Here is a 27,288-nt window from a genome sequence, read left to right on the forward strand (position 1 = left end):
ATAAATTAGTATGCAAGATGTTGTTTTTGTAATTATTGTACTTATTTTTTACAATCTTCTCGACCTGTTGCTATCTGAGGAGAGCACAAGGAGAGGGAGAAGTAGGGGGAGGGTGACAGGTGGGGGGAAGTGGAAACACTTTTCCAATTTCAGAATAAAAAGTGTTGCATACTTTAGTAAGTCAAATACAATATTTTACAAGTCATGAGACCCATACCATCATAATACTATAAATGTCCTTTTTAGAAAAAACAATGCGGAATGCTCATTTTTAATAAAATATGAAAGGGGATTTGTCAGGCATCGGCACAATAATCTGTATCCACTCAAAAACAAAAAATATTTTTTCCCTTGTCCCGCGGGTTGATTTGCACTTGATGTGCTTTGGATAAGGGCATCTGCTAAATGCCTGTAATGTAATGTAAAAGGGTGATTTGTTTGTAAATTCCCTGAGACAAATGGAATATTCCTTTACAAACTTTGGTAACCATGGCATTCTTATTTATTGTTAAAATGAAAGCTTAATAGATTGACGTGTTTGCTTATTTCTATGGTCTCATAGAATCATAACACATTCTAATAATGTTGTGAAGTCCTCCATATAAAATATTGATAATGGACAGTCGTTTGTACTAGTGTGAAACATAAAACATGGCTGTGTAAAACATAAAAAATGTAGTATGTGGCAAAACATCCTTTTTTTTTTTTTTTTCCCAGAATCATTTCATGTGACCTGGATGTTTGCTATCACAGCAGGTATAATAAAAGAGAAAAAGACTAAAGGAAAGGCAATACACCATATTCTAGGCATTCTATTGGCTCATCAACACTTGCCAAGGGTCAAAAGGAGACACAGCATCCGGCTTTTAAAAAAATCACTTTCTTACCCCTGTTATGTCCCACCTGTGTTACTATAACCAGACATATGGTGTAGGGGAAAATTCACAGAACAAAAGATCTCCCTCCTAAAAGCATGATAACCAATCACAAGTCAGTGTATAGATGAAATCCAATCCTGCACTCTTTTCCAAAATCATTTTCCATAATTAAGCAAATGTAGCATGTACAACAGGTGATCTAGTAAGATAAAATAGAAGATCTAGTTATAGAAAAATAAAAGCAGAGCTGAGTGCACATTATCTACACTCACTGAGCACTTTATTAGGAACCTACTTATTCATGCAATGATCTAATCAGCCAATTGTGTGGTAGTATTGTACAAAATCAGGCAGATACAGGTCAGGAGCTTCAGTTAATGTTCACATCAGCCATCAAAAAAATGGTTGGCATTTATATAGCGCCTTTATCCAAAGCGCTGTACAATTTATGCTTCTCATTCACCCATTCATACACACACTCACATACCAACGGCTGCCATGCAAGGCGCCGACCAGCTCGTCAGGAGCATTTGGGGGTTAGGTGTCTTGCTCAGGGCCACTTCGACACAGCCCGGGCGGGGGATCGAACTGGCAACCCTCTGACTGCCAGATGACTGCTCTTACTGCCTGAGCCTTGTCGCCCCAGCATCAGAATGAGGAAAACATTTGATCTCAGTGATTTCAACCATGGCATGATTGCTGGTGCCAGACGGGATGGTTTGAGTATTTCTGTAACTGCTAATCTCCTGGGATTTTCACACACAACAGTGTCTAGAGTTTTCAGGGAATGGTGCGAAAAACAAAAAACATCCAGTGAGCAGCAGTTCTGTGGGCAAAAACCTGTTGTTAATGAGAGAGGTCAACGGAGAAGGCCCAGACTGGCCGAAGCTGACAGGAAGGTGACAGTTACGCAAATAACCACGCATTACAACAGTGGTACACAGAAGACCATCTCTGAACACACAATGCATCAGACCTCTAAGTGGATAGGCTACAGCTGTAGAAGAAAAAATATGTCTAATAAATACCGAATAAAGTGCTCACTGAGTGTATACACGTATATTCTACTGCTGTATTTACAGTTGTAGCTACAGTTATAACTATTGGACTCTCCTTTTTACCATGCTATGATACAAACTCATCAATGAGTCATACACAATAACCCACCACCACTTATGCATGAGTACCCTATAGCTTCTGATGAAAAATCACAGAGATCAAACGTGTATCTACATTCCGATACAAGTACATGCTTTAGTGCAGAGTTCTCGTCCATCTTTAAGATTAAGCCATTTTTTTAAGCCAACTTTACTTGATTTTACCAATTAGTTATACTGTATGTATCGTACGTCTGTAAGCCTTGTTCCTTGTTTGATGATGCATTGTGACTGTGTTAAGTGAATAGATCTTACTCCTGTCATTTTTATTAAATTAATTTGCAATTGGCTTATATATTATTGTGTTTCTATTTTGCCAATGGCTATCTGCAGTAAGGCCTGAACCTACAATCTGGCCTAGTCTCCCATTTGACCTTCCTTCAGATGTGTTGTGTTTAAATATGTGATATTGGTTAATGTTCTACCAGTAACTATTCATTCTGAGCACATGGGTGGGTTGCTCTTGAAAATGGAAAATTCTCTGTTGACCGCAATACAGAAACATGACTATGAGGTGGGAAGGTCTTGATTTCCTAAAACTGAAGATTGATTTGAGTTTAATCTGCTGTTGAGTATTACAGAATTTTTCACTACTTTCCTTTATATTATGACCATGGGGACCAGCTGTAGACATCTGGCTCTCAAATTAAAATTGTTGGAAAGTTCATCTTTTGAGGCTACTGATAAACCTACTGAAATAACCATGGATAACCAAGCCTCATTGTTGTAGCTATACCACCTGAGCCATGTGAGAGAATTCATCACCTGTTGTTGAGAATATCAAGTTTATTTATCAAAAAAGGCCCAAAAATGTTCTCCCCGACCCAGCAAGAATGTTAATACATTGAAAGAAAACCTTGAAGATCAAGGTCTTCCATAATTTCTGAATTTCAAGATTTTTTTTTCATGAAACATTTTATTCCTCAGACTTTTGTTTTATCTCAGACTTCTGCCATTCAAATTTACATAATTCCCAGGCGCTGTTAATTACAGTTCATTACAGCTGTTGAATTTCCCCTCTGATTTCACACTTTTATTTATAAAACAGTCATAGATGTTCAATTTATTTCCTTTTGGGACAAGAATCACAATGCTTTTGATATAAATTTAGCTTGCAATATTATTTGGGAAATTCTTTTATAAATTTATAAATTTTAATAATATTTTATACAAACTAGCTCAAAATATAATATGGATTAAATTCGTATGGGTTATGGGACTTTCCTTCATAATGAAATGTTCTGGTGATAATCCTTGCTCTATGTATGTTGAATTAATGTGCTGTGAATCCTGTTATACATGACACAAAGTTTGTTGTGGAAGTCCAGTTCAAGCTGTTGGGTGGGAGGTACTCAAATTTGACTTACAAAAGACCTTATTTATTAGTACTGTCAGGTTGACTCTGAGATTGTCGTGCAATTAAAGAGAAAATATTATCTAATTAAGCGTTATGGAACGAGAACCCGTGGTATATTGTGGATATTGGCACAGCTAGTGGAGTTTGCAAAGAATGGTGGAAAAAACCCAAAAACGGTGAGCAGCAGTTCTGCAATTTTCAATGAGAGATGCCAGAGGGGAATAGCCGGACTGGTCAAAGCTGACAGGAAGGTGACAGTAATGCAAATAACCACACATTACAACAGTGGTATGCAGCAGAGCATATCTGAACACACAATGCATCATAACTGAGGATAGGCTACAGCAGTACAAGTCTAAAAAATAAGTCTAATAAACACATAATATAGTGCTCACTGAGTGTATGTATTGTTTAATTGGTTCAGGACAACCCACCATGGTTTTTCATATTCAGACATTAATTGTTTAGGGACGATTAAGTCAGCATCCCTGTTCAATTCAGATTAGTTTGTGACATTGTGAAAGTTGTGAGTGCCAGCACCATTTCAGTGCCTTTGCTTGCTTATGACAGTGCTCACAGTAACAAACTAGCAATATTGAGCATTAAGATGGGTGAATGACAATGACAACAATGAAAAATCAACAAAAAAGTATCTTGTTTGTAGAGAATTACATTAAGAATGACAACATGACCAACATAATACATTGATTCCAGTTGCAGTATGCAATATATTCCAGTATGCCCTCCACTGCTGACAAATTGCAGCCTGTGTCAGAGCATAGCAATGCAGCATGTTCTGATGCCCTCACATCATAATTATGTACAACAATTCACCTCTATTTGAACCACATGTTGTCATTTTTGGCAATGTTACATACACACAGGAATGATAACTATTATATTCCTGTGATTTCCTCCAGCTTCCTCATGCAACGAAGCCAGTAGTTAACTGCAACAAAGCCAGTAGTCAACTGTCTTGCTGTATCTATAAATGCCAACTCAATGGATACTTTTAGACATTTTTGCGAAATTCCTCCACCAACGTCAAAGGCCTAATGTTTTACAGCTGGTAGTAGCAGTAATGTGAGGTATTTTTAAACCATAGCTTTAAAGATGTTGAATATTCTTCCATGTATGCTGATGCGGGTATATCTGCATTGCATTTCAAAAATAGTATTCAGGCAGTTAACTTTAATGACAAGGTTTTCTAACTCAAAAATATGTGGCCTAGCAAAATAATCTGAGTCTGTACAGCTCTCTACTGTCTCTCTGTGGTGAGAAACTGTAAAGGAACTGAACCTTCAATGGGTTGCAGTCTTGAAACAGGGCATATTTCTAATGTTTAAAAACCTTGGAAATGCTGTATTAAAACATTTAAATCCTAAAATAATAAATATTTCACTGCATTATAGTGTCGTTACAGAGGTTTACATGCAGAAGTATACGTACATATGTGAATATATGTTTGTAACACAGGAATAAATCACACACATATCTTCTGTCAGCCCCGCACATAGACACACACATACACATGCACATGCACACACACTTAATCAGACTTAATCATTCAGTGCCCTCACTGCATATTTCTAACACAAATCAGAAACAATTTGTGAATCATATCTCATATCTCATGACTTCCTTGTCATGGGTTATATTTTGCTCAGAGACGTCCTCACAAGCAGCCATTAATAAAAAATAATCCTAGTGAATAAATATATTTGCTCTAACTCTCTTGTTCTTATATTGCTGTATTAACTGCTACGCCCCTCTTTAAATTGCAGGTTTCCCTATTTCACTGCCTCATCATCTGTTATATTTTTTTGTTCTTCCATTTGTAGTTTTAACTTCTAGTTATTGTTCTAAAAACTTCCCATTAACAAAATTACACCTTTTAATTAGGGTATTATCTGAAGTACATGAATCAAAGAGTTGGCGCAAACAATATAAGAATGCAAGCCACTGTCAATTTTGTCACATATCATAGCATTATTTTGTGTTGCACATGACTCTATTTCTATTTTTGGCAAATATGTCAGATGGGATCATAGGAGCCTAATGATTGGAAGCTCTTGATTCTGCTGAAAGATGCATGAAACCCAGCTGCAAGACATTAAACCTAATGGGAGTTCAGGGGAGAACTTTGCAGAAACATGGGGCCGCACAATGGTCTTGTTACTAGTTTACTGTGACACTGGCCTGTTAATTTAAAAAAGAATAGCCCATATTGACCAGGTGGTGAAGCTCCATTCGGTGTGAGTAGTCTATCGTAGGGCTTGATTCTGGTCAGTAATCTGTAAAATAGGTTGTGTTTAGATTATGGCCTTAGAGAGGCCCTTGGATGGGGCAAGGCCCCTACAACATTAAATTGTTTACCGGAATGCTGCTGCCCTCAAACATCAAAGTCACAGATACCCTAATCCAGGCCTGCAATCTTTTGGCCTGTTCTCCTGCAGTTTGTCACTGAAGAGACACCAGAATATATTGGTATTTATGCCCTGCCAGTTCCACTTGTCCCAGTTTGTGAATGCAATCTGTAACATTCAGCATACAATTTAAATATGTAACAACATGCAAGTCAATATAGATAATGATTGTTGAAACTTGACAGTTAAAATGTACATTGTTGGAACCAGTTCCACTGTCAACCCAAGACCAACGCAGTGCAATTTAGTTTTATTATATGAAATATGTAGGTGAAGATTGCAACTTCCCAGATTTATAAATTATTTGAAAACAAATATCACATCTGTTGAAGCAGAAGTAAAAACTATTTTTTCTTTAGAGGTATTCAATAGCTATGCAGGATTACCTGCTAACGCATTTATGTTTAGCTTCATTAAAAGGAGGCTAAAACCATTCATCTTTGTATAATAATATAATGGAGTTTAGCCCTGCTTTCAACAATATAAGGTCACATGAATTAATATGTACATTGTCCTATTAAATTGGTTAAATTGGCATTCCTTCCACACCTTAACTCAGCATTACCAAATCAGGGAAAGCATCCTCTAGATATGTAAGATGGCTGTGGGTAAAGTTTGTGTGTTTAGGGACGATTTCCTTTTGGGTGCTGGTTCTTTGGTTGTGAGTTTTCTTGTTGTTTACTTTCTTCTTGTGGCACTGAAAGTGGAAAAGGGTAATACTCGCATGGTCTGGCTTATCAGTCTCTCTCTCTTTTCTGGTAATCTCTTAAACACACTCTATTGTGTATTGTGTATACTATTCTTGATGCCATCTTTGGGCTCAGTGGAGGTTCAGATTAAAGGTAAATAGTATTTTGAGTTTGGCAGTCATCTTCCATTTTATGTGCTACAACTGCAATGCCGTGTAAAATCGCTTGTTGTTCCAGGTGATTCTGCTTTGGTTCCAGGTCTACAGTGGAACAGGAAAGAGGTTCACTCTAAACTTCTCTATGTTTGCAGCTATAATTATTGACATTTATTTTTATCATTCATATTTTATTTTTTTAGTGCCGGAGCAGGAAGACTTGTTCCGGTTAATTCTTTCTTTCTAAAAACATTTCTTAAAAATTTATTAAATGTTATTGCTTTTTGTTGAACATGGAATTATATTTCTGAAATGATGCTCTGTTTTATAGTGATTTATTTAGTACCTAGAAAGAAAACTTTGCCTTATCTGGCCCTCTTTCCTAGCTATATTAAATGAGGAGGAAACATTACCAGATAGAATTTACAGTGTTGCTTTCCATGGTCACTCAAACCTTTAAAATACATATTTGACCATAACATTGCATCCCACATGAGCACTAAGCAGCAGTTAAATGATGTAGAGCCCTGTGATTGTGAGGCTAGCACTAAGCCTGCATGAGCTGCAGCTTATCCCCTTCATGTAGTGTCAATAATCAGTCATCTGGAGGGCTTGTCCTTCGCGTTAGGCCTCACATTTCTGCCAAATCAATGCCACAGAATGCGAGCCTTCAGAGGAAATGATAAAGTGGACATTGATCTCCAAACAGGGAGTGTGAAGCCAACACATTAATAACACGTGGAGCTCGCCAGCTACACGTCCCTGATAAAATCTAATCATCAAAAGAGCACGCAAGGGGAAAATCAATTGGCCCTCGGTACAATGAGGGCCAGAGGAAATTCACAGTGACTTGAATTCTTCATCATGTCTAGATCCACATTCCTACAATTGATAGAGGAGTGATCATGCACACTCTGAGATTGAGATGTTTAGCACCAACTATATGTACAATAGTAGAACAACTAAGCTAATTATTACTGGTTTGTATAATTGCATCTGATATACTGAAATTAAAACCATATTACAACATATTGCAAAAAATGATATACCGGTAGGTTTATTATTTATCTTTTTTGCAAGGGATAGTGAGTGCTTAGTTACCCTTTTACCCAGTGTATATATTCAAAGCTGTTTGAATGTGATCAAAGGCCTTGTGTTTCACAAGTACTTAATGGCCCATATTAGAACATTAAATTGGCTTGGAATGGCTCATTCAGACAAGGCAAGCAGATTCATTCAATTCAGTTATGTACAGTATCACTTTGAAGATTTCTGTCTTTAAATAAGCTTGTGGGTGACAGGACAAATGGACTTTTGTGAGAATGTAGTTCAAAAACATGCAATACTCTCAGATTCCACCACAAGAGGGAGCTGTTGGAGTGTAATAGCTGGCGCTCTCTCATAAATTTTAGCAACGTCTCTTTCTCCCTCTCCATGCATATGCTCACACGTGTTTCTGTGCATGTAGTATTTTCACAAGTTATACAAACACAGTAACCTGACATGTATCATATACAATGAACCCTTCCATCATGTGAAAATCATGATCAATCATTTATAAAAAACGCTTTTAAAGCTGCTATCCTATATTTTTCCATGTGTAACTGCTCAGGTTGTAGATCCGCACCCTACTGCGTTGTTCTCACATCGACGCCGTATGATAATATTCAGATATGTGGGAGTCTGCTATGCCATGATTTCCCATTATTATTCCCACTATGAAATATGATCACTATAATAAGCCCTAGTTTGCTGACTTCACATTCTGGGGGAAAACTGGGGTCCTTCAGAAGCATACTGTAGAAGAAATAAAAAATAATAATAAGGTATAATAGATTGATTCATTGTGACAGGTTACTGTTTCAAACTCATATTTGTGATGTGGTGGCGAACATGTTTATTGAAGTGAGGAGACATTTATTGAATCCAGTGCTGTTTGGAGCAAATCAACCCTGTCAAATGAACCTTTTTTAGTGTAATTATGTAGATGATGGAAACTGCATCATATGCTGTGAAAAGCGAAAGCACATTAATTTCAGTGACTTTTGGGACCCTAACCAAATCATGTTAGTGCAGCTTGTACAGTGTGTCGTCAGACAAGGAAATGACTGCATTTATTTTCTTGAGTAGTCTCAAAGGACAAAGGCTACAAGTAACAAACATATACACATCTGCGTACCTGTATTTAACATGCCCAATACTGCCAAGGAATACATTTTATCTTTTGTAACTATTCCTTATTTAGAATATGAACTACGTTTGGACAGGGAAACACTGGGAATATGTTATAGTTAATCAATTTAGCATGAATAATACATTATATACCTATGCATATTTAGAATATGGACTTCAGTAAGAATGTACTGTATATGAAAATCATATTCACTGACTGTGTAGAAATACTGTTATGGGAAATATAATTTGTCACTCAGTTGCTAGTTCTGTGGAGTTGAGGTTAGACTGCCTTCATACCATACATTTGTGGTTGGATTGCCCTAATAAATGCAATTATTGTTGCATACTGTATATGCAGAAGATATAGCTCTGTGATCAAATGTGTCCTGATGGGAAAGGTTGACCGTTGCTGGATAAAGAACACAGAGGGGACAGTGACTTAATGCATAGCTAGCAGTATGGCCTAATGGCTATGGTATGTTATTATTGTTAAGTTTTGGTGCAGCCCTTATCGTAATAGCAATAGCAACAGTAAATATGCAGATGTTATTGTAAAAGAAGCACTTATGTGTCAAAGAGATTTGTCACATATTTCAAGATGATAGTTTAAAAAGTATTTTGTGGCTCTCCAAAAGATAATTTATCTACCATACCAAATCTACAGTATCAGTTGAAATTGATTTCACAGTCATATGTGGATAGTATACCTATTTGTACTTTTTCAGGTGTTATACTTTAGCAACCTTACACCAGACCTAATGCTAGTGCCGATTCCACTATAAACTGAGAAAATGTGTCCAGAAAGCCTGAGCAATCAAATTAGCAGGTGTTACACTAGTGCTATATGAAATTTGTTCCTATTTTTTATTGCAGAAAGGACCTGTGGAGACATTTAATCTATATCAGTGCTAAGTACACAGTTGTTGCTATATACTGTAAACAGTACTTAAAGCAGTTAAGAAGAGTGTTTATGATTACGCCCACATACATCATGTACTCTTCATCTGCAGGTTTGAGTACAAGGGTAGCCCCACAGAGAACCTGCATAGCCCAACTGGAAAACCAAGGCAATGTGCCACTTCGAAAGAGCACCCATGAGGAAAACAGTGCTTTTAAAACCCATACGCAGTAGGGTCCTATCTATGCAGTTATGTACCTCTGCCAACATGTCAGTTATTCTCATGAAGTTGTTGTAACAATGCCCATAGAGGAATCCTCTCCACAGCAGTATTCATTCATAGGTAGTGCACACGGTATGTTTGGTGTGTGTTAGGGAATGGGGTCGCTGGAGAGGACATACCTTAGTCTTGTCACACACAACTGCCAGAAAAGATGAAAACAGTTTGAGAAAAAGTGAGCATCAGTATTCTTCTGAGAGGTCTATTGATAAGCATACATTTCTATAATGGATGCACTGAGGTGGATACAGAATTATTTTTACATAGCCCAGACCTTCCCCTTCAACCTGTATTTTACTCTTCTTTGTCACAGTACAGAACAATACCATAGCAAATGTTTCATATGTACATATCAAGAGGCTGAATTTACATGTTTTAAGAAATTCTCTTTTACAGTAATTGAAAGTTCAAAAGAATAAACTATACTGAAATGAGTTGCAGTGGTGTTGGCTGTTAGATAAATCAGAAGAGTGGAATCATCTTTATATACTTCAGAGATCCTCCTCTACTTCACCTTCCCCTTATTACAGGACACCAGTCAATGAATGAACACCACCAGTCAATGAATGAACACTACCAATGATTTACTTCTCTAATAACCACCAACGCCATTAATTTGAATCACAGAGCTTGTCTTAGGGAGAAAGTACAATTTGTACACATGCAACATTTATTTACACATAATCTACTCAAGATAGAATAATTATCAGGTATTATCACTTCTGCTCTGACACAAAATGTACTTTTACGGTACTTTATCGCAGTTATCATGATACCCCGTCTGAATGAGATTAACAGAGTTTTGTCACAATCTGCTGGTCTAACATCCTTTATTCTACATGGTACAACTTCATGAGCTTCTATCCAGCAAAGATGTGCTTGTGTAGGCCTCACTGAAGTTCTGGGCCTCTTGCTCCATAATTATAAACTCACTGCATCATTACCAGGTGTTTGCACTTAGGAAACAAATCCAGAAACAATTAGAAATTAAATTTAAATGAATAGTACTTCTATTTACTAGAAATCACCTTTGTTTGGAAAGGCTTGTTACTAACTGAAGTGAAGGAGCGAACATATGTACACCCGCATACAGTAAACATGCCTTGATATCTTGAGAGGGGTTATTTTGACCGGGAAGATAAAAGCAGGGTGGTAGCTTATTACAACATAACAGAGTGCACTGTATTCTTGTCTTTGAGATATGACCTTACTCAGCTGGCCTGCGTTTCGCAGTCAATTTTCCCATTTCCTTAATGAATATGTGCTGTGTCTGTGTCTTCCTCGAATGAGTGCTCACAGAGTGTGAGGGTGCACCAGACTAATTGAGTGTCGGGTCTATATGAATAAAGCTGCTCTGGTAATTGTATTCAGCAGCAAATGGAAAAGATAAGAAGCCATGCATTGATAGGGCGTCAAAACAAGTTTTTGCTCTCCCTCTGTTTCTCTCTGTCTGAGGAGGGGAGAGAGACAATATCTCCAAGAAGAGTAATACACACATCGCACAGCTACCCTGCGTGCTGATAACATCATCTCTTACCACTGAATAACTGGGAAAACGAGAGAAAAGGAAGCGAACATTACCAGGACAATGGAGATGCTACAACCTCTCATTTCACTGAAAGAATCCATCAGCACAATAACACTGGCTGTGCACTTAAGCAGGAGGGCTTGTTTTTCTAATGGGGGCGGAAGGCTCTCATGGGAGATGGATAAAGGAGATCTGGGTAAAAAGCACATAATGTCTATTATTCAGTAAAATTTTGGATTATGGAGATTCACTTTATTGTTGAATATTCAAACATGTTAAAAGTGTATACTCTACATCCTGGTAACATTTTATAAAACTGGCTTTTATGAGCCCAGGTGAGACACCCTGCCAAGCATGCAAAACCAGGTGTGCTCCTCTGACCCTTAGATAAGAGCCAACATCTAACTACAATGTAACCTTATCATAAAATTTCCTCCTTGATATGTTTTTATCGTTGTCTAAAAACGTGGAACTGCTTTTCTTTAAAAAAAATCTAGATAAATATCATGATCATAAAACAGAAAAAAGGAAATAACAATTAACATATTCCCATTCAAATTATGATCACTGATATTGATAACGCGCCCATAGCTTGCGTTGCTAGATCATGATATTTACAAAAAAGGTTCCCTCTTTCTCCGTGTCTAGTCTGGTATATACACAAAGTTGTGGATTGTATAAACCAATTAAAAAGCCCACGTGTCACTCGGTGGGATCTCGAGTACTGTCTTCGCTCGAACAGCATTCGCTTTAAAGTGTGTCTTTCTTATGCAAATATCCAGAACCTTTGCAGTGGCATCAGCCCTCACTGCCTCGCTTGGCAGGCTTCACATGCGCTGCCCCTGCTCCGCGCGCCAACCCAACATGAAGCTGCTGCTGCTGCTTTCATAGAAAATCACACCACTTTGTGTTGGAACAATAGGCACCGATGGCGATCTAAACGCCGAGGTGCGGAAGCCACAGCTTCTCACAACTGCCGTGTGCAGTGCCCACTGTGTTATTTATATTCATACTTAACAGGCACATTGACTGTGTCGAGCCCTTGACTGACTGTGAAAAGCTAGAGACGCCCCTGTCTCTCTTTTCAGACAGCGGCATAATATTCGAACACTTTATAAAGGTCTGGACGCGCATCCCAATATGTGCTTGTGGCAAAGCACGTACTTCGTTACAAACGGCCGTTTGAATGATTACACTGATTCCAAGCGCGCTTTAGATTGATTGTCGTCTCTTGCACCTGCTAGGATTGTATTGAGGAACTCCCCGCTCTGCTCCAGCGCCAAGGCAAGACGAAGCAGAGGTAGATGTCAGCAAATGGGCTATTAAACTTTGTATTTCCAATAACTTTGAGGAAATTGCATATTTTGTGATCACATTCCTGTTGCACAAACAGATTAGCGAATGGAGAAGAACTAAAATAAGCAGATAACCGTGGAATTCGGACTAAACGAAACTTAGAGCTACAGCTACAGCTTCTGGTAAGTTCACTATTCTTTTTTTCCGATTTAACTTTATTGCGATCCAAATAGGAAGCATTTATGTCCAGTATGCTACAGTCTACATTAATATGATACGTCGACTATTATAGCCTTTGTGCACCGTAATGTCATTCCGTTAAAATGCAAAAGGGACAAGAGGACAACATTTAAACGTGTGGTATACATAGTGAAGTGAATAAACGAGGCAAATAGATAGATACAGTATTATTAATATCAACGGTAACTTTTGTAATGTTGTTGGTTTGAATAGTATAGATTGACGAAAACGTTGAAATACTGACAATTCCCAAACTGTAAACCCTTTTACATATTCCCCTGAGACCCGACCCAGACACACTGGCATCCCGTAGTTGATCACACATGCCATTGTTGGTCGGGGGAAGCATTCGAGCTTGAAAGATATTATAATTGCCTACATTGCATCGCAATTTCATCGTGAGTTTTTGCTCTCATACATTCGGCTATATCATTTTGTATATCCTTTAAGTATGAACAGAAACATCCACATAGATGGCAATAATGGCTGTGATAAATAGTTACACTTGACTCAGCTTTTCACAACATTTTAACAGAACTAAAATGAACGAAGGCAGTTCACTTACGCTATATCAGATGATTTTGCAGTCAAAGTACAGAAACCCTGTGTGTTTTCACTTTTCAAACTCTGTGATAGCCTATTAATTTCTCTCAAATGGTGTTTTTGACTTGGCTGTGATTTATAGTGTACAGTAGAGTAATTCTGTTGCCATTCTGCACAAATGATTCCTTAGTGCTGGCGAAAGATGAGATGCTCCACTGGAGAATCTAATTCAAGCAAAAGTGCTTACTACAGTAGTTTGATCGCTTCAGAAATGTACAGATGTTTTAGAACTTAAAGATTGATGGGGCTAACCATTCTGAAAGCACCTTCCATGTTGAGTGACTAATTTGTGCAAACCTGTCTATAGAAAGAAAATACCTTCACAAAGCATACATATTTCCTTCAGTGCTATATGTTTATACACTATCAAGTATAATTGCATCTTGTAACACAGTAGAATATCTCCATGTCTTTTTTTCAAAATTCCTCAGTTGTTATATGCCCTGCATACTAATTATGTGGTTTCCAAACCAAAGACATGTCCCAGATTCCAGAGCTATCTTCAGGCAGGTTTTCTAAACATTTTTGATCTGAAAACTGTTGACTCTGAAAAACTTTTTTGCACTTGAGGGAAGGGATGTAGACTTAATAACAACTTCACTGTTGGAGATATATAGCCAGTCTTTTCTCAATAATTAGAACAAACTCTGTTAAGGCAGCACAAGCCATCTGAAAAAAACAATAAATGTAAACATTGAATATATATTTGAGTGCACATACTCATGCACAATTGTGCATGCACATGCACATGCACACACACAGACACACACACACACACACACGCATGCACACACACACAGAGTTGCTTTCACATTACAATTCCAATGTTCTCTACTTCCCCTGCCTCCAGGACAAGAAGAATACAACAATCAAAATGTATAATTAGTATTATACATATTATACATCAGTATGTGCACTAGAATCACTATAACTGATAACTGTATAACGAACATCATATCTGAATTGTTGTCATAACAACATATTGAAGTATTGTAACATTCATAGTTTTCTAACTGCACAGTGATGTGTAGAATATATACCCCTTCAGTGACATGCTGCCGAGAATCTATTTATCCATCTACAGTGTTTTGAGATGAAACTGTTTATCCCAGAAATTAGTTAATTAGTTGCATAATTAAGTTTTACCACTAAAAACAGCATCCTTCCTAGTTACTATACTGACTATCAAACTTAGTTATGATATCAAAGTAAAATAAATACACGGGGAAAGTATCATATAAAAAAGGGAAGGAAACACAATCTGCCGAAAACCATACATCATAATTTTTCACTGTGGAACCTTCTCACTAGTCATGGTACTGAGTATACTGGTATGTACAGCTCCATGAAATACACACTCCAACTGTATGAAGTTACAATGGTCTCTCAATCAGGTAAAGTTCATTTATCAGTCAATTTCTGACCAGCTTGTACCCTTTGTGTCAGAAGAGTGTATACAGCACAAGTTTGTTTTTCATTTCATAATAGCTTTTGATTCTGTTTGTTCACTCAGTTATTTCTTCACTGATATTTGCCGCAATATCATGTTTTCTGTGCAAAAATATAAGGTTTTGGCAAATGCATAGTAATTTGCATAATATTTTGAGCACATCATTTGTTGACGTGCTCAAAATATGGTGATGTTGTTGCATTAGTGAAATCCCATCCAACATATTATGAATGTGGTCTGGTGTATCTATAACTGTATATCTCCTACTTAGTTGTCAGGACATATTTACCACATGAGGATTGATAGGGATGGAAAAAAATAAAAATAAAACATTTTTTTAGGGATTAAATATGACAAGGGTGTATACTCAATAAAATACATAGCTTCGCCAGAACATATTCACAGCATATACAGGAGTGCTGACTGTCCAATTCATTGGAATTAAGAAATTTGAAATGTGTACCTGAGCCTAGATCAATCTACAATGGTAGAAGAAACGGATAGAACACCTTTAATTATTCATTTAGTGAAATAATGAATTCTGGGCCACAGAACCTCACTACATTCAGTAGGCTAAAAATAAATAAATGAATACATTTTTTCATTGCTATCAATAAAAGTCATTGAGTGGATAAACTTGTCACTGGATGATCTATCCCTGTCTGTTTTGTTGTAGGTTGCATATTTCTATTGGCTCATTGTTGAACAATGTTTACAGGCAAATTCCATACTGCATACAATCATTCATTTGGACTACTACTACTTTTTACTTGTATTCATTGTGAGTAAAACTAACGGATACCTTGCATTATATTATTTATCATAAAATCTATGATTATCCCCTATCTTTCTATTGTTTAAATATACTGTATATTCCAATGGAAAGTATTGGGGGGATTGACATGATGTGTACTATAGGTCAAATGTATTAGTCAGTAAAATTGCTACTTAACAATGGAAACCTATTGTGATGTGCATCTTTTACATTTGGTAGCTGCTACAATTATATTTTTTCCATACCACGGCACTGCAAAACAACTGACCACCTAGGGCAAATATGGCATTCTGATTGGCCAAGATGTGTCATGTGGGTTGTGCATTATTTGCATGTAACCTTGCTAACGGGAATAGATCTATCAGTTGTGCAACTAAGATATTCAACAAATATCAATGCACGCAACATACACTACTACATTTAGTACTTGCACTACTACATTTCAATTGTAATTCAATTGCCGAATTGTAAAGTGCAATTGTAATTCAATTGAAATTTGTAATTTTCAATTGTCATTCAGTTGCATGGCACTGACGTCTAGAATACAGTGTAACATTTCTGCAAATTGCTTACTATTAGTTGCTTACTATAACATTAGTTAACAGCCTAACGTTTTATTTCCTTTCGGCGATGGTAAGCTAGTGAACTTTTCTTCAGCGATGATGCAGTTGGCTTTTAGTTGCTGCAGGGAATTTTTTTTCTCAGCAACAGGGACTATTTTTTCTCCTGTTCCCATTGCGTTTCAATTAATACATTTGTTTCTATGCTAAAAATAACCATAACTACATTACTTTGGCAAGTTAGCCGTGGTGTAAGCGGGATAATACCCTATGGGGCTCCGCTTCATGTCGGGCCATAGCACCCTGTCGGGTAATTATTTCCTAATAACAGACTCCTTCATAGAGTATTATCCCTTATGTATTGATTGGCATTTCAGCTATGTAAACATGAACCCACAAGCTCATCAGTGATGAGTATTCAAATAAAACAAATACAATTTTCATTTTCACAAAAGGCTTCACAAAAAACTGAAGGTTTACTGCAATCTGTGAAAGATTTGGAATGAAAACGTCACTCTTAGCTTCACAGATACATGTGTCCAATTAGCCCTTTGTGCAGTGTATGGATCCTTACCAATCCCATCCAATGCAGACTAGTGCAGGGATGCAATTGCCAGAGGGTTTCAGTCAGTAGGGTATGTGCCATCTCATTGCTCAATAGTGGCTCTACTGGTTGACCAGGTGCCTGCCGTCTGCCAGGGATAGTGAAGCATGAAGTGCATGAACACAGCTCAGCTAGTGGGCATGCATTAGGGTGAAAAGATGCAGTAGCTGGCTAAAGTTGTCTGAAGACATCAATGGTAATTTGTGATCTGCTTATCTGAGAGAGTTGCAGCTTTGGGAGAGGTCTACAAATCGAGTTACGCTTTCCTAATTGGGAAAGACGTGAAAATGTTTTTTTTAAAAGCACATCCCCATTCCAGCGTGTCATACATAATAATAACGTAATATTCAGTGCAGTCCATACGTGTTTGGACACTTATCCAATTATTATTGTTTTAGCTCTGTAATCCAGCGCATTGGATTTGGAATGAAACAATGAATATGTGGTACAACTGCAGACTGTCAGTTTAATTGAAGTTTCAGCTATATCCAGTAACCCATGGACATATTCACCCAATTTTAGGGAACCATTAATTTAATAATCTAAAAGAAAGTATGACAACTGCAAATCCTTTGTATTCAATGACTGCCTGAAGTCATTGACCCATAGCCATCACCAGATGTTGTGTATCTTCCCTGGTGACGCTCTGCCAGGCCTGTACTGCAGCCATTTTCAGTTCCTGTTAGTTTCAGGGGGTTTTAGCCTTCAAGTAAAACCAAGTGAAACACATGTTCAATTGGGTTCATGTCAGGTGAAGAATCTTGGCCAGTGAAGAACATTCCACTTTTTGCTGATGAAAAACTCCTTGGTTGCCTTAGCATTGTGTTTGGGGTTATTGTCCTCCTGCAAGATGAAGCAACGTCCATTGGGTTTTGAACAGAACAGAGACACTGTTTTGGTGCAATTCTTCATCTTGCTGCTGCCTTAAGTAGTCACAGCAATGGAGACAGTAGCAGCCATACATGCCCTAGCCATAACACTACCCCCATCTTGTTTCAAAGATGAGGGGGTTCTTTGGTTCGTGAGTTCCTTTCTTTCTCCACACTTTTTGCTTTCCATCAGGTACAGGTGCCAGGTGCTACATGTGAACATTCATCTGTCTATAAGAGTTCATTTGTGAGCTTGACAGTTTTTGAATGTGGTTTTTTAGCAAACTCTAGCCTGGCTATTCTTGAGGCTTACTGTGTCTTGTGGTTATGCTGGTGCAGTATTCTCTTTATTTTTTGACACATCTATATCTACATCCTGGAGAGTGTTCTTGATCTGTTTACCAGTTGAAAGGTTTTTTTTTTCTCTCACAATTCAGAGTATCCTCCAGTCATCCACTACAGTGGTCTTCCATGGTCTACCAAGTTGTTTGCCATATCTGAGCTCACCATTGCATTCTTGCTTGTTAATAATGTAACTGTTGATTTTGACGCACCCATCAGCAACCGATTAATTTCTTTTTCTTTCACCCCATGATGACTTGCTTTATTAGGGCTCTTTTTTGGTCTCGTGTTGAGAGACAACAGCAACTGACTCCAAATGCCAATTCCATACATACATTACATTACATTACATTACATTATTGGCATTTGGCAGACGATCAACTCTAGACCTTTTGTTGGCTTTTTGTACATGAACATGCAACAACACACAGGTTGAGTTCTGTTGGTTCAGTTCAATCTCATATTGTTAACCCTATCAACTTTGTCCCCTTGGAGTGGAGCCATTGATGTCCCAAATTATTCTCGCGTTCATATTTCTAAACTAATAAAAACTGTGAGGTAATAAAACCGCAAAATTGCCTGACAATGCCAGATTGTTAAAGAGACTCCGCTAGTGAGAACAGCTGTTTAGATGCTGCTTATTTGCAAAGCAGGGCAATAAAACTCCAGCCTCCCCCTCGCCACGCTCACGGTTTATAACCCTCAGAGTGTTTAAGCATCATACTTCTTTCGGTCTCTCTATATTCCTTTGTTGTACTTTGGATGCAGGTTGGTTAGAAAGCAATAGGGTGAGTAATTATTTTTGGAGAGCTTTTTGGTAACTTTGGGCATGCTTTATAAAAACATACTCTCTCTGGTCCTTGACTTAGAACCTGTGATTTTCAATGCTAAACTATAAAAACATAGGACGTTTTGTAATTGTTCATTATTTTGTGTACACTGTTTGTACATGCTCTGACATGAATAAATTTAAGTCGGCAACCATGTGTGTGCAGTAAATCGTTTTTGCGATATTGCCACTCTTATAGGACTAGTGAAAAATAGGTGGAAATTGCCCTCAAAAGTGGAAAGGGTTAAACTAGCTATGAAATAGCACAAAAAAGTGCTATTCCTGCATAGTGGAAGATGTCTTTGTCTTGTTACAGTATGTAAATTGATTTCTCCTGACTTTCATTCTTAACTGCCTTTGATGTTTTGAAGGGCATGACGAAAGTGTTTAAATATGTTAATAATTTCAGAAGAAATTTCAGCGGTTAACAAAATTTGATTAAAAAGTATTAGTTCAAAGTAATTGCATCCCTGTAATATGACCCTGTTAAAAACTTCATCAAGTACAGGTTTCTTTGCTCATGAAACTATATTAAATTTGGTGAGGTGGCTATGGGAATGAATGTTTATAGAGGTGTACTTGTGCCTGTGGTTCCATGTCCCACTTTTTGAACATTTCAGTTGTGAAAATTGTCTGGATGTGGACCAGAGGACCCTGAAATCTTTAATCACACCTGGTCCACTTTCAGACACATTTCCACATTGAACATTTTAAATACTGATTATATTGTATCTTCACTTTGAAAGATGAACTCCATAGTCTTGCCGTATTTAAGGAAAATCGGTGTTTCCCGCAGTGGTTTATAGTTAAGGTGGGGCAAAAAACAGGCCCATGTTCACTAACCTTGAATCAAAAAAGAAAATCTATTTTAAAAAAAAGTAAGAAATAAGAAATCCAAATGCATGGCAAGGAGACGTCGAACAGCAGCATATGCTGGTTTAAAATAACATTGCACAGTTTGTCATTCAGTCGTTATCAAATTGGACCAACATCGAGGTGAGAGTGAATGAATAATCGTAACTCCGTAAAATACCAGCATAACCTGTCTAATATATCGGCAATTATTAAGACGATTGTTTTCTCAAGCTGTTGCGAAACTGTGACTTTCGCACGTCTGTAACATTTATGAGTCGAGTAGTTAGAGTAGGCAAATTCAGGGAACAAGCAGGTTGACAGTTCATCAGCCACGACATTCTTTCATGATTAAAATGCTTTAAACTGTATAAAGTTGTCTATAAACAATATTTTATAAGAAGAAAATTAATATTTAATTATATGATATGTGTACTTATATAAGAGGATAATCATAAGTGAATTGCATTCAATAGTGGAAGTGGAAATGGAAGTCTTGTTATCTCATGGGGGGGGGGGGGTACATTGCTTTGTTATTTATATATATCTTGGTATGTGCTAGTGTTCATGATCACGTCTATCTGTTGAATTTTTCATATATAAAAAAAATAATAAAGACCCGCCATATTTCAAAATTCATGGGTTCTATTTCTACATAAATTTCACTACATGCAGTACCTTGTAATTCCAATGGAGGGAAGAAGGGTGAAACTGATGTCAGATTAGATTAAATTGCTTTAAATATGAAAAATTCTACAGGTCCTGGAGCATGTTAAGGTAGACGTCATCATGAACACCAGTACGTACCAATATATCTAGATAACAAAACAATGTACACCCCCCTCTCAATGAGATTACAAGATTTACATTTTCATTTAAAAATTTAACTTTTCAATGCAATTCACTTATGATAAGTATACATATCATATAATGAAATATTAAGTGTTTATAGAGAAGTTTATACAGTTTAAAGCATTTTTAATCATTAAAAACACTGGTTTTAATGTTGCGGCTGATCAGTGTATATAACACAAAACAAGTTCTTCTTAGACACTTATTTCAGAAATTATATTTGAATTTCTTTTTCTCAAGAGAAACTAGGACTGGTTTTCTGTTGACATTCATTTTAAACCTGGTGCATGCTTTAGCTATTAATACACCTATGACAGTGGGTGGTGTTGAGGAAGTGACAAGTGATTACGAGAGGGGATAAGTCAACATCACTGTACTCACTGTAAATAATCTCCTAAAACCGTCTCCTGCTAAGAAGGGTTTACATTCTGGGTTTACTTTGTCGGTAGCAAAACCACAATTAATGAATAATGTATCATTGATACAGTTTCACACGCAGTATTTATATGAGTAATGCTTTGAAAGAGATTTTAAGAATCAAAATAAAGCAGTAATGCAAATAAAGCAGTAGCATGAATTCCATTCATATCATATTCTACATTGTAAATATATGCTTCTTTAGCATTACCTACCTTATGGTCTCCCTTATTTTTGTAAAGTTGCTAAATCAGTATTATTCCCATAAAATCCGGCTGGCTAAATTGTTCATATGTAAAAAAGATGAGATTATGATTTTCTACTCTGCAAATAAATAAATAATAATAAATAATAATGTAAATCTCTGGCACCATATTATTATTACAGCAATATCAAAAGATATTTTTTGTCGTTTTTTTTGTGTGAGAAAAAAGCATTTAGCAGCATTCCTTACGGACTTTTTAGAGAAGGCAGCTCATTTGAAATGAAGGTAGTTTGAAATATGCACATGAGGCCGTGCACTGACTGCAGGGCTGGAGATATTATTGCCTCCTTATGTAAGCTCATTTCTTCTGCCTTTCATGCCTGTAACAGCCTTTGATGTTTTCTCCTCAGTGAAGGGTATATATAGAAAGAACTTTAAATATGATAATGCTTTCCGATGACTTTTTGAGTGTGTTAATTAACACAGTTGTGTTAAAACATATCACATGCACAAAATTGTATTCTGCCAGTGTGAAATTAAATCAAGACGAGAGCATTTTTAATGATGAAAGAAAATAGAAATGTTAATGATGGGGAGGGAGGAGGGAAGGGAGGGGGTGTGCGGTTGATTAAAATTTCCAGTTCAGGACTGCATGATGCCCTAATTTCATAGATACTGAAGATGTTGCTCGTAAGACATCCTTTAAGATCTCAGTTATTTAACATTAATGAGGTTGAAAAATATATCAAAAGGATTAACCTTGGAGATATAATAGCCTGAAGTAGTTCTTCATAAATAATGTTGTTAATTTCATCAGCTATTTTATACTGCCATTACTTTCCCTTCCATACTGCTGCTATATATATTTTTGCTTGCATCAATTCTTTTCATTTTTATGTGAAAAAATATGTTCTTATTCTATTGCATTATATCCAGAAGAATACCATTTTATAACCATATACACATGTAATATGGTTGAAATGTGTTTGGAATGACTTACCTTCTGATTTGTATGTTCACTGGCTATGTTATATTATCCAGCTTGATTTCAGCTTGTGATCTGTTCCCATACATTTAGAATGAACAGCACTTTCAATTAAAAATAACATCCATAGTTTGGCCATTAATATATAGGTAGAAATAGTGACATTTATTTTCTTGTATTCATCATGCAATTACAATAGTCAATCAGTAGGTGGCAAAATATAATCAGAAAAAAAGGAAATCTCTAACGATTGAATGTACAAACTGACAGCCAAAATCCTTCCTCTGTGTTCAGTTTCCTTTGAAAAAATCATATTGAGATATTGATGGCACTGCATTGTGTTTCTATGTTGTTCCATATGCCAGCACAACCTTTGTTTACCTCACACTGTCATACATCTGAATCCAGAGACTGAAGGAAACACTGCCATTTTCATTTTGGTATGGAAACACTCCCATTGCTTTCCCGCATGGAAATGTTGTACCTGTTAGGGTTCTGATAATTTTTATGTAAAGATGCCTATTAAACTAAAAAAAAGCACATTTTATATAACATTGCTGCATTCATTCATTCATTCAACATTATTGCTTTTTACGTGTTCCAAATGCCAAAGTAATGTTATATATGGGGAGTGTTCTGAAGTAAAAACTGAATAAAGTAAGGATCTAAATTAAATATTTTGCTTGGAGGGACTTCAGCAAATATTCACTTAATCATGAAATAATTTCATAGTTCTTAATGAGTCTACTTACTCTATGTTGTGCCTTACAGAATGCAGAGTAAATAATTATATTTTTTATTGTAATGAAATATACATTTACATGTTCAGATGCCCCACAATCAACTATTGGGCGTTTATATCATGAATATGTCAGTAATATGTAAAAATTGGGTCCTCATGAAGCACAGTGCTTTGGCAAATCTGGTTCTGCTTATGATTTGCACTTGATTTGCACTTGATTGTACGTCGCTCAGGATAAGAGCGTCTGCTGAATGACTATAATGTAATGTCATGTAATGTAATCTACCCCTCTGTTCAAAAACTAAACTTTTACAATCAACATTTCAAATATACAAAACTTTTTCTGTGTATTAAACTGAGCCCTTTTTGCTTTGAGCCTGGTATTCTCTTAAATGTATTCATTGCTTTGTCCAAAACCATAAGTTAAAAACTACTGCAGTTTTGGATAGTGAAAATGGTGAAGACTAATTAATTGCTAGCAAAAAACGGAATCATATTTTTTGTGATTATGAGATATAAATGTATCCTTTCAGTTTGTGTCCCCCTAGCACTATTATAATAAGCTCTCCATCACACCTGGATTTTGAACGGCTAGTTATATAGCTGGGGAAATTAGCATACATTGTCAGCATTCTTAAATGTGATTGGCTGTGAAGCAAAAAGTAGATAAAACTCTTTATCTCCTGAAGCTGACAAAGATTTACAATCATGAATTTCCCATTGCAATAAGGTATAGTATATACATGTAATTCAGGATATGCATGCTTGCGCATTTTTGTCTTGGGTCCCCCTTCAAATTTAAATCGTAAATAATAAAGTCTGATGAAGCTATTGCTAATTAAGTAGGCCGGTACCATAAGTTGGATATGGGCTCCACATGATGCGTGAACGCAGGTTTCTAGAGTGTGCTGACCTGCCTCTCTTGAGGCCCATAGGTCACCAATAGGTCACCTGATTCTGATATAAAGTGAAATTACTGGCCAATTGTTTACATTTATAAATGAACTGCAGGAGTTGCTATCTCTAACAGTTTGACCACTATTAGCCATTCTTTTATAATTCTGTTATAATTGAGTGATACTTCTTAGCTTCACATACTGTAAGCAGTAGATACAGTTTTTCATGGGAAGTGTTATGTTCATAAATCAACATAGTGTTATATATATATTGAATTCATGATGTAGTGTACCTGGGATGGAGAGCAAACAACTGGACCCCATAGAGTTTTGTGTATTCAGGTTGGAATTGACTTTAAACTTCATAACTTTTTTATGTAAGGCTTTTGATTCAAATCCATTGAAGGAATGGGTTATATTTTCATATTTTCAAATGTGGTCTTAATTAAAATTTTTACAAAATGTATAACTATATTTTCAACATATTATGTTCAGCTTGCTGGCCACCTGTGATAGGTGTATTTATTTATATTGCTACTCTTGTTAAACAAATGAATGTTGCTGTTCGTATATATTCATATTTCTGTCTTTCCAGTAGCTGACACATTGCTCCACAGACAGGATTGCAGTTTACACCATGCACATTTCCCGTGTGGCTCATTTATCGGCCTCTCCCTTCTTTTGAAAGAAGAAATTTTGAGGAACCAGATTAATCTGAGACAAAGAGCCTTAGATGCTGTATTTCATAAAAGTACCTATATATATATATTATGAGGTAATACATGTATAATAATACATTTTTTGCTATTCCTGTTTGACCTTTAATTTGCCTTGGTCAGATCAGTCAAAACCCATTTAAAAATAAACATGAATAATGCTTGCAAACATGAGAGGATGTAAGCAAACTTTCTGTGATTATATATTTTTGCACACCATTTATATATCAGTAATCCTTCCAATGAAAAACTTTACAGTTTTAATGGCCTGTATTTATCTGAAGTGGAAAAACTGCATTTTAAAAGTCAGCTCAGAGAGTTGCAAAGGCAAGATTACTGAGTTTTTCAGAGCTGGGCTGGCAATGGGAATTCATGTATATCTTCAGGGGAAAACTCTCGCACAACATCAATAATAGATGAAAAATGTCTTGTTCAGTAGAAGGCTTGAATTTTATAGGAATACCAATTTCTTGCGGAGCTTATGTGAAAATGGCTATAAAATATTTGTTTAGCCTTGCTGATGTTTTAATAAAACAATGCATATTTTTTTTTTAATTAAGAAAAATGTTGAATGTTGTTCAATGCATTAGTTATTTTTAGCTCTGAAAAGAAAGAAACAGATTTTATGTATCTGAGTGGTATCGGAGTAGCTCTGAGTGGATTTGTTGTTCGTCTGTTAGTTAACTGAAAGCATTCAGTAGGATAATATGAAATGCTAACATAATATCCAAGTCCTGTTAAGTGTCTGAGACACTCACAGAGAGCTGCACTGCTCAACACCTCAGTAAGACTTTATTTGACAGTGACTACGGCATGCCCCTGTGTCAATACCATCACATATTGCAATATCTGTCATGAAGTGTCATGCCCATTCATAACTATGACATACTGTTGTTATGACACATTCTTCTGTTTGTGTTATGACACAACTGACATAACCTGCATAGACATCTCACAGTAGCAGGGGTGTCATAACACTGATTCTCCATGGCATTTGAAAATGATGATGTCAGTAATTACTTGAAAGCTATGTCACTGTATGCCAGCTTGCTAGTGTCCTGACCTAGAAAGGGATTAGTAGCCAGTTCTGAGAAAAATAAACAAGGAAAGCCATTTCCATTCATACAAGCACAGTGTCCTGTACAGAGAGGTGTTTTTACTGCATAAAAGCTGTACCTGGTGACAGAAGAGCAGGTTTGCTGACCTGAAAGTGCAGAGAGAGGGGTTCTCTCACAGAGGGGAAAGGCACAGGCAGACTACACTATCAGGTTGCATAATGGCACAGAACCCACATACTTTTTTGTGCCAGTAATTTGTGGTCACGGTTGTTGAACTTTGGAGATTCACCGACTGAACTTTAGGTGCAACAGGAAACAGAGATGGAATGCTCAATGTAAAAGCAATTGGAATACAGCAACTTGTTTACTACTTATATACTACTTATATACTACTTAGATACAGTATCTTAAGTGGCACAGCTCCCACAGTTGTGATTCATACTGCTCCTATATCCCAAGGGACCCCCAGCTGCCATAGGCAGTACAGTCTGCCACACTTATTAAGAATACAACCCATCTAGATGGGCTTAACAATTACTGATGTATATGCAACATTACATGTGCAAATATTTTCCCTTAGCAATAGGATCCTTTGTCATTTATAAATAAGTCTAAGAAGCCCCAATAATATTCAGTACTCAAAAGGCAAAAGTCAAATGTATGTCTGATAAAAGGTTTGAATACATGATTCATTGAATTCATAGGCCTCGTTTAATGCTGTAAAAGGAGGCATTAAATGTTTGTGACACATGTCACAGAGTTAAATAGGAGAGACAAAGCATATTGTGATACTCTGTGTGGATCTGCTGCCTCTTTATGTAATATGCAGGACTTCTTGCTCGATGAGTCTCTTTGCTGGAAGCACTGTGGGATTTCTCTGCTTTACAATTTATTTGAGGGGCAAGTCATATTCTGCTTTTAAATACATTTTTAATTTGCAATGCAAATGACTAATTTCCTCCTAAACAGGCATAGGGAGAGATCGAGAAAGAGAGAGAGGGAGAGAGAGAGAGAGAGAGAGAGTAAGAGTGAGTGGGAGAGAGATAGAGAGAGAGGGGTTTTTGGGCTTTGCTGAGAGGGGTTGGGAGACATCCTTTTACAAAAGCTACGCACTGCACCAAAATGACTTGTAGCTTCATCTGAATATTCAGAATCACATGAAATGGTGCAGTCCATGAAGTGATTAAGACTCATAGATTCTGTGGTATCTCATTCATTAGAATGTTTCCAGTTAGCTTTATCGTCAAAGTACAGATTTATCAGTGGAATGATTTGCAGAGATAATAATTGTAATAATGTAGTAATAATAATAGTAATGTATCTTAACTGCTGTGAAGCTGTATTTAACTTATCTACAGATTTTTAAGAAATAATAATGAATATGATAAAGACAGTAGATCAGTCAGGATTTCTTTTCAATTTTCCAATGGTGATCTATGCCTGATATGTTCGCA

General features: G+C 36.7%; 1 protein-coding gene across 2 annotated transcripts in view; it reads left to right on the forward strand.

Annotated features, from left to right (window-relative positions):
• Positions 1–12,677: 12,677 nt before the first annotated feature.
• The window catches only part of LOC133137386 (retinoic acid receptor beta-like), a 125,672-nt gene continuing 111,061 nt past the window's right edge, over positions 12,678–27,288 (forward strand). The window contains exons 1-2 of one of the 2 annotated variants that reach the window (XM_061255633.1): positions 12,678–12,843; positions 12,937–13,021. The gene's annotated coding sequence lies outside the window, so the exon portion shown is untranslated. Of the gene's footprint in view, positions 12,844–12,936; positions 13,022–27,288 lie in introns of those variants that run through there. The other variant, XM_061255642.1, reaches the window with a different exon arrangement.

This window comes from Conger conger, chromosome 1 (genome assembly GCF_963514075.1).
Source record: "Conger conger chromosome 1, fConCon1.1, whole genome shotgun sequence".
In the NCBI taxonomy this organism is placed as follows: Eukaryota; Metazoa; Chordata; class Actinopteri; order Anguilliformes; family Congridae; genus Conger; species Conger conger.